Below are 8,721 nucleotides of genomic sequence, written 5' to 3'. Positions count from 1 at the left end.
AATCATGTGATCAGCCCTGTGAGGGTGGAGTGGTTGGTTCCCTGGAGTTTGGGGGCCATCCTTTGTCCTAAAAAGCTGTTTATCAAAGCAAACTAACATATTCCAACATCTCCCCCTTTTTGTTTAATAGATGGGCTATTCTGAGGTCCAAGCTGGGGGTCCAAACTGGGGCTATGGCAAGGCTGATGCCTTAAGAAGAAGGAAGAGGTCTACTGGATGAAGCAATCTGGGGCAATGGCTAGACCATCTTGGAATGTGTTCACAACACCTGAACGGACAAGCCTGTTGGCATCATCTCATCTGAGCCAAGGCCTTCAAATGTATTTTTAGTGCAGGACTCCCTAAGATAAACACCTGCATTGTTTGAGACAAGGTAACCCCAAGAAAGGCTCCGAGCAGGACAACCCAAGTGTGTTTTAGGCCTGCTGAATGGCTGTGGCCATGATTTTTATCCTTTTTAACCTAGGTCTGGGCATGGTTGGGGGTAGGGGGTAAGAAATGAGGCAGTGCCATCGTAAGTTGAATCGTAGCAAACCAGTCTCTAATAAAGTTAAGTAAGGCTCTTAAAAGAATTGGGCCACAGGTTAAGGCCAGAAGGAGCAAGGCCAGAGGCCTGATTGAGGCAGAGAGGAGTGTTGTGAACCAAGGAGAAGATTGGAATAGTGACTCATACCAGTTTTGGTTTTTTACCCTGGTCCGTTCTCTAAGATCCTTTTGTGGACTAAGCTCAAGGAGTCCCTTATGACACCTGAAAAATTAGCATAGAGACAGCACTGTTCTCCTAGAGCAAAACATAATCCTCCCTGTTAAAGGAGCAGGAGGTCCAGGCCCCTCCTATTTTGTAAGGTGACCTTGGCAAGGGAGGACAGGGAACTCTCAAGATGTTTTATAGCAGTTTGTAAATCTTTAAAGTTCGAATCAATAGCCATACTAAGGGCATTATAATTTTTGTCCTGTAGGATTACTGTTGACATTCCTAACTGTAGGGCACCAGCAATACTGATCCTCAAAAGAGTGGTGCCAGCAATCACCAGGGCAGCTGCCCTCTTATGGCGTGAATGTTCCAATGGGGAAAGCTTAAGGTCCATCTCGTCCCCTGAATAAAGGTTGACTCTTGGGGTTAGTTGGTCTAGACAGCACCATGAGGGGGCAGAACAGTTAAGAGTGATTAAGTGGACACAAGGAGTGAGCCCAGAAGAACAAACCCACCAGGTACTGGGAGGAGTTCATAAATAAGACTTATTGGTGTGTGTGTGGGGGGTAGGCTGTCTGGTTACAGAGATGTTGATAGCGGGGTGGAATGGTGGAGCCCTGAGGGGTGACACAAAGGCCTTGTCTGTCTCTCATCTGTTGCGTAGGTGGGACCAACTGGTTCTGGGACTTGCGGCATTGGGCTGCCTTCTCCGTGAGTTGGATTTCTGGTTTTTTCACCATCTCTGAGACAGATACCTTTGGAGTCAGCTGTATCACAGGCAACTCTGATATTTTGGGCTGGAATCCAGATGGGGGCTGGAACATTATCTGGAAAGACACAGAATAGCCTCAGCCTTGTGTTAGCAATGAGTGTGTGGACCCTTCCATTCTCCTGTGAGGGGGGGTCATTCCATCTTGCCATGGGGGCAGGAGTGGGCTGAGTGAATGTCCCCCAATGCTTTATTGCTGGTGGGAGGCCATTGGAGTCAAAGTTTGAAAAATTTAGGGCAAAGAAACCCTGTATAATAAGATTGGGATCCTTATACCTGTGGCCTTTGTCAGTCAGGTCCCCTTCCCCTCAGGTCCCCTCCGGAGCACTGGGTTCTGCCAGCTTGCAGCTCAGCTCTGGGAGCCCGCTGTGGCTGTGGGGTTGTGGCCCTTTGAGGACAAGTTCAAGAGGCGGGGTTGCGATGCCCGAGTGCAGCCGGAGGCAGCCGAGCAGTGGCCACTGAAACTGGGACCCGGCCCCCCTGACTGGACAGCCAGACTGGGGCAGGCACCCTTGAGGAGCCATGGAGGAGCCCGGGAGGCGGGGGCCTGAACTCCCCTCCTCAGCTGTGGAGGGCTCGTCCTGCGGGCAGTAGTGGGGGCACCTCTTCCTGGCTGCTGGATGGCTACAGCTGGCTGCTGTGTTAGGGCTTCCTCTACCTGGCACTCTACTTGTAGGTGTCCCAGTCCAAGCCCTGCGAGCAGAGCGGCTCCTGCTTTTCAGACCACTGTGTCAACTCCACCTGCTTGTGCAACCCGGGTTGGGTGGGGGACCAGTGCCAGCACTGCCAGGGCAGGTTAAAGTTAACAGAACCTTCTGGATATTTAACAGATGGTCCAATTAACTATAAATATAAAACTAAATGTATATGGCTAATTGAAGGCTATCCAAATGCAGTGTTAAGGTTAAAATTCAATCATTTTACTACAGAATGTAGCTGGGATCATATGTATGTTTATGATGGAGATTTCATATACGTACCTTTAATAGCTGTACTTACTGGTTTGATTGTCCCTGAAGTAAGGGGAAATGAAACTGTGCCTGAAGTTGTTATAACATCTGGCTATTACACTTTTTTTAGTGATGTTGTATATAATCTAACAGATTTTAACATTTTTTTATTCAATCAGTTCTTGTCCTAACAATTGCTCTGGTCATGGAAAGTGTACAACTAGTGTCTCTGTTGCAAGATAAGTGTATTGTGACTGTGATAAATACTGGAAGGGGGAAGCATGTGGTATTCCTTACTGTAAAGCCAATTGTGGCAGTCCATATCATGGCTACTGTGACCTAACAGGAGAAAAGCTGTGTGTCTGCAATGATAGTTGGCCTTGAGCAATCATAACAGGGAAGAACTGCAGAGTGTTGTCCTCTGATCCAGACAGAAAGGAGGGTGGGGGAAGGGGCTTCCAGTCTTCCTCTCCCACAGAGGGGTAAAAGGGAGAGGCTCCCCCACAGCTGGCACAGGACAAAGGCACATGGCTAACACCCTGTAATGGCAGAGCAGAGGGTGGTGTGACTTCCTGATTTTTACTAAGAGAGCCCTCAGACCCTAGTCTCTTGTTTTCTGAATCTTCAGCAGTAGACATTGTCTTTTTGTCAGAGCAAGGCTCTGCTAGTTTCACTGTGACCGGGAGTGCTTGGGACGAGCTGTCCACAGTGTCCTGCTGTTAAATTTGTTTATCTCCTTTAAAATAAGATCACCTTGTTCAGGGGCATCAGGAGGAACTCCCCACAGAGAGGCCAGAATGGCAGTTACAATGGGGTAGAGCAGCCCAGATTGTGGGTGCCCCTCCTTGACCTCTTTCTTTCTAGCTAAGAATGTCACATGAGCTCATTGTTCAGGATCCGAGCAGCAGGACTCTGCAAACCAAGGGGCAAGAGCCAAAACTTCATCTAACACTTTGGTTACATCTTTTTCTGTTACCTTAATTCACCTGCTCCTGAGGAGAGAAACCAGCGTTGTGGCATGGGAGCCAGCAGCAGCTGGATAACTATTTGCCATACTGGAGGTCACTCACCCTGCAATACAAACCTAGAGGGACTCAGGAGCCTCATGTTGGGTACCAGCTGTGGCTGTTACGTTCTGGCCACTTCCATGGTCACTGCCCCTGCTGCCACCCAATTCCAGACCCCAGGGCTGGTGAGGAGGCTGTTGTCAGTGGAGCCATGTTCAGACACAGGAGACCAGGTTCAGAGACACAAGGTCTACTTTATTGAGGAAACAGCAAGCTTAAATAGGATTTTTAAGTCATTCAGGAGAGAGTACAATAATCATTAGGAGCGAGTACAATGATCACGTCATACATGAGCAGATAGCTTAGGTTTTGGTTTATAGTTTCATTTTACTGATCAGGACTAGAATTCTTGTAAATTATGTGATCAGCCCTATGAGGGAGGGGTAGTTGGTTCCCTGGGGTTAGGGGGCCATCTTGTGTCCAAAAAAGCAAACTAACATACTCCAACAGATTAAAGTAAATAAACTGGCAGTGTCCCATGGGAATGGCTCTTTAGAACAGGGGAGAGGAAAGGATGTGACTAGGAGCTAGAATAGTCCTGGGCAGGAGGAAAGGGCAGAGCATCAGAAGGACATAGGTAAGAGGAGTGTGGTTACCCAGGAACTCAAGTCTCAGCAAGGGGTATGTTTGAGTCCCCTGGTCCCTAGCAGTGACACTCAGGGTAGAACCTCTCATCTCCCCTCCAAGCCTGAGTTTCCCCATCTTTTTATTTGTTTTTTTTGTGTTTTTTAAAATAGGCCAGCTGACCTGGAATTTGCTATGTAGACCAGGCTGAACTCAGTCTCACAGAGCTCCTCCTGCCTCTGCCTCTCAAGTACTAAGATTATAAAGGCATGTGCTACCATGCTCGCCCAGCTCATTTTCCTAAAGTTAAGAGCAAGTAGCAGCTGCCTAGAATGGGTTTATAGGCCAGGTGGAAAAGAAGATGATGTGTGTGCTGAAAACAGACTAGCAGGGACAGATAAAAGCAGGAAAATGGAGTGCTAGTGCAACCTAGCAATTCCAGTCCTGTAGGTTAAGGACTTGTGTCACTTCCATTGTGCAAGTTAGAGGGGGAAGCATAACACCAAAGGTAGAAGAGTTTGTTGACTAAAAACTAACCCATAAAACAAGCAAGTTAAAAACAGAAAGAGAAAAATGTGTTAGAATAGGATAAAAACAAAGGGGAGACTGAGCTCAAGTCAAGGTAAGAACTAACTGGACATTCCCAGCAGTGGTGAGAGCTAACCCATGCACAAGCATGGAGAAAGATGGGTCATTCAGCCAACAGTGCAATACTGTTCAGAAAGAGACAGGCGTGCTTCAGCAAAGCTACAGTACACTGGGAAAGGCATGTCCAGCTTCAGAATCCAAACCAGAGTAAACCAAGTCATAAAACTAGTTGGCCTCAGATGTAAGACTTCAAATCTTGGTCTGCAATACTGTAGTGCTCACCTACAGCTAAGGGAGACAACCCACTATTGTTCCAGCCTAAAAAATTAAATGAAGGAAAAAAAAAATGAAATGATGGCTAAATTTGTTTTCTCTCCCTATCTAGAAGCCTTTGAGAGGTAACTGACACTGATTCTAGCCACTCCAACAGCTATCAAAATGCCTGAAAACAAATTCTGAGTCCATCACTCTCGAGTTCAGCCCTGGCAGAAGCAAAAAGAAAAATGAGATATTACTTTGGTGCTAACCATTGCTCCTTGCCTCTTCAGATATTTTCAGGACCAAATCCAAAAACTAACTCTTATTAATTTTAATCAGTTGTAACTTTCCTTCCCTCCACATGTATACAAGTGCCTGTCAACCACTGAGGACCCTGTTGATATGCATGAAGAGGGAACCCCCACTGTCTGATAGACCCCTAATCCAGCCCCCCCACGTTGACCCTGTCCAGCAGGAAGTGGCAAGACAACAATGGCGCCCCCGTCCTATAACACAAAAGGCTGGAATGTTAAGGTTCAGATAGTCCTGTCCCTTCACCAACAGGATCCCAAGGATTTCTCATGCTCCTGAGAAAATGGAACCTAGCTGATAAGCACCTTGGTCTTTAAAGTCAAGAGAAGCAGGCTTTTTTCCACTGTTTGGCCAACACAGCAGGCTTCCCTTTTGATGCCTAGAGAGGACAAGTTTTAACAGTCCCACTCTCCCACTTACCCCCACCCAACTTTAAAAAAATACATCTTCCCACCTTCTGCAGGAAGCAGAAGCCTCCCCCTTAAAAGACCCCAGCTCACGACCCGGGGCAGACATTTTCCTTGATCAGAAGGGAATCTGCCCCATATGTTCCTTTGCTAATAAACTTGGCTTTCTCCTGATCAACCCTATTCATCATACAGCTACTTTTTTATGTATCACTTAGTCGCCAGAGAGAGCACATGTACAGAGGGAGTGCAAAACAGGTTGAGTTTACACAGAACTCTTGACCAGGGCCTCATAAAACTCTCCTTGAGGGACTGTGTTGGGACTGGTGTCTAGAGAGCAGATGGTGATTTGTGCAAGAAGACTAACAGCCTAGTGCTCCTTTTCCCAGTAATACTTTGTATCTTCTTCTTTATGGTTTTCCATTTAAGATTTACTCTTGCCACCTGTGATCTAGAAGGGATCTGAGTACTCAGGCCCCACACAAGGCTGTGCTGTCCTTCCCACCCAGCCACCTTGTGAGGATCCTGGGCCCACCGCGCCTCTTCTCTGACTACAGCATGGGGAGGCAGGTGGAGTGGGCTGGAGAAGAGGGATAAGGAAAGCAAAGTCCAGGGTGATCCCAGGCTGAACCCACACAAGCAGGCCAGGAGACTGGGCCAATGCTGCTCTGCATAGACTTCAAGGGAAAAACCAGAAAAAGCACAGGCACACTCACAGCTGAACTTGAGGTGGGCTTCAGGGGACACTTGACCCCTAACTGATTGTCAATGGGACAACCTTGTGCAGGGCTCAGACAGAAGGAAAGGGGAGTGAATTCAGAGAGAGGGTGTGTTCTAGAATGTGCATCTTTGTCTACTTAGTTGAATGACCTCCCACAACAGTGAGGAGCACCCTATGCCCAAGGGCAGCTCAACTTGGCCTTCAGCCAGGGACTATGAGAAGCCAAGCCTACCTGGCTTCCCCTCACAGGGTGTGCTGCACCAGAGTTTGACTCTCCTAGCAAAATTGGAAGGAAAAAAAAAAGGAGGAAAAAGTCCACATATTCCCTCCCCTGGGAATCCTGAAAAGTAATAGTGAAGAGTATAAAATATCCTTTATTTTTCATAACACTGACTCAGCCGAGTGCAGGACTGAAATTGGAATTATAAGGAGTCCTCTTGCTCAGGTTTTCATTGTGCATTCTCACTGTAGGTGGTACTTTGTTGCACAAGGACACTTTTAGTAGATTGTAGTCACATATTTTTTAGCCAATTGTCCTGGTGCAAATGTCCCTTCTTCTTTTGGGTTTTTAAAAAAAACTTTTTGGGTTAGCATAAAAAATCTGGGTTTCACTGTGACATTTTCATAGATGCCTAATGCACCCGTACCTCCATGCCTAATGCACCCCTACCTCCGTCCCCATGCACCAGGGTGGTGTGAAGACAGATGGAGGCTGGGAGGCTTCTCTTGGGCCTGGCAGAGGGCAGAGGGGCTGGAGGGAGTTTTTCAGCACTGACAGACTGCAGGCCTGGCTGGAGAGTGGGCAGGCAAGTCTCTTATCTAATCAGCAGCCAGAGGAAGTTGTTCTTATCTGCAAAATGCATCTCTTCTGAAGTGCTAAACCCCACTTGAGCTAGGGAGAAGCATTATCTAGCAGCATCTGAGCAGCTGCAGCCAGAGCAGGCCCAAGGTGCAGGGGCTGGCTCAGGGCTGCTGGGCTGCTGCGATGCTGCTTTCCCTGGGCATGACTGAAGTGTGCCACAGGGCTTCTTGTGGACACTGACTCTTGCGCTTCTGTTCCTGGCTCCTCCTTGGAGCTGAATGGTGGCACTGGGATTTCAGTGGGGCACGTTTGTCCAGTTCTGTGCCGCTCATCCTCCAATCTCCATCTTGAAATGTCTTGTAAGTGCAGCAGGCACCATCCTCGTGGTGGACACATCCCAAAGCATGAAATGGCAGCACTCATGGAACTATTTGCCCACCATCTTACTCTTTCCACATCTGGCCCAAGAAGCTGCTGGTGGCTGCTGCCTCTTGCAGAGGAACATGGATAGCAGACTGCCTATTGCCTATTTTGGACCACCCTCGCTCTGTCAACCAATGGGAATCCCAACTCTATTTACAGAACTTGCTGACAGTTTGAGTTTGCTAGAGCTTAGACACACCTGATTAATCACCTTTCATCTTGTGCCAGCCCTGGATGTAGACAGGGAGACCAGGCAGCCTGTGTGATTGCTGGCACACATGTGTGCACACCTGTTTCTGTGTATATGGGGAATATGTATGTGGGGGTTATATATATTATGTGTATAATGGATGGATGTGTGTGTGTGCATGTGTGTGGTAGACATGTGTGGTTGCTTATGTGTGCATGTATGTGCGAGATGTACACATGTATATGCATACCTGCGCATGCGATATGTGTATATGAATGTGTGGTACATCTATGTGTGTGTGTATGCATATGTACAATGTGTACCGTGTAGGTGTGGTTGCATGTGAGAGGTATGTAAGGCATGTGTATATCTACGTACTATGATATATATATATATATATATGATGTGTTTGCTTGTACATGCTATATTTGTGGCATGTGTTATATGTGAGTGATGTATGGTAGTATGTCTTTGTGTAATATATGGTATGTATGTATATTTGTGTGATATATGTGTGGTATGTGTTGCATAAGTGTATATTTGATATGAGATGTGTGTGGCATGTGTATGATGTGTATGTGTATACACAATGCATATGTGTGTGCTGTGTGGTATATATGTAGTGTGTATTTGTAATGTTTGTGCAATGTTTATATGTATGTAATTAATTTGCATGGTATATATGTGGTGTGTTGGATTTGTATGTTATTGTGTGGAATATGTGTGCTATGTATATGTGTGCTATGCACATATGTGTTATGTATGTTTGTGGCAGGTGTATGGTAGGTGTGTTATAAGTATATGTGCAGTATGTGTGATATTTTTGGTGTGTGTGGTATGTATATATGTGATGTATATGACTTGTATGGTATTGTATAATATGTATGTATGTGGTATGTATTACTCATGTGGTATGTGTCTGTATGTGTTTGGGGGTGTGATTTGCATGGTATGTGTAATTTTGTGATATGTTTGT

At 46.5% G+C, this 8,721-nt stretch overlaps 1 pseudogene; it reads left to right on the top strand.

Moving 5' to 3' along the window:
- The window catches only part of LOC103738358, a 7,504-nt pseudogene extending 4,707 nt beyond the window's left edge, over positions 1-2,797 (top strand).
- The last annotated feature ends 5,924 nt before the right edge of the window (positions 2,798-8,721 follow it).

This window comes from Nannospalax galili, unplaced genomic scaffold (genome assembly GCF_000622305.1).
Source record: "Nannospalax galili isolate Female #2095 unplaced genomic scaffold, S.galili_v1.0 scaffold5291, whole genome shotgun sequence".
Classification (NCBI taxonomy): Eukaryota; Metazoa; Chordata; class Mammalia; order Rodentia; family Spalacidae; genus Nannospalax; species Nannospalax galili.
The sequence above is the reverse complement of the archived record's forward strand: the minus strand, read 5'-3'. Positions and strand labels throughout refer to the sequence as shown.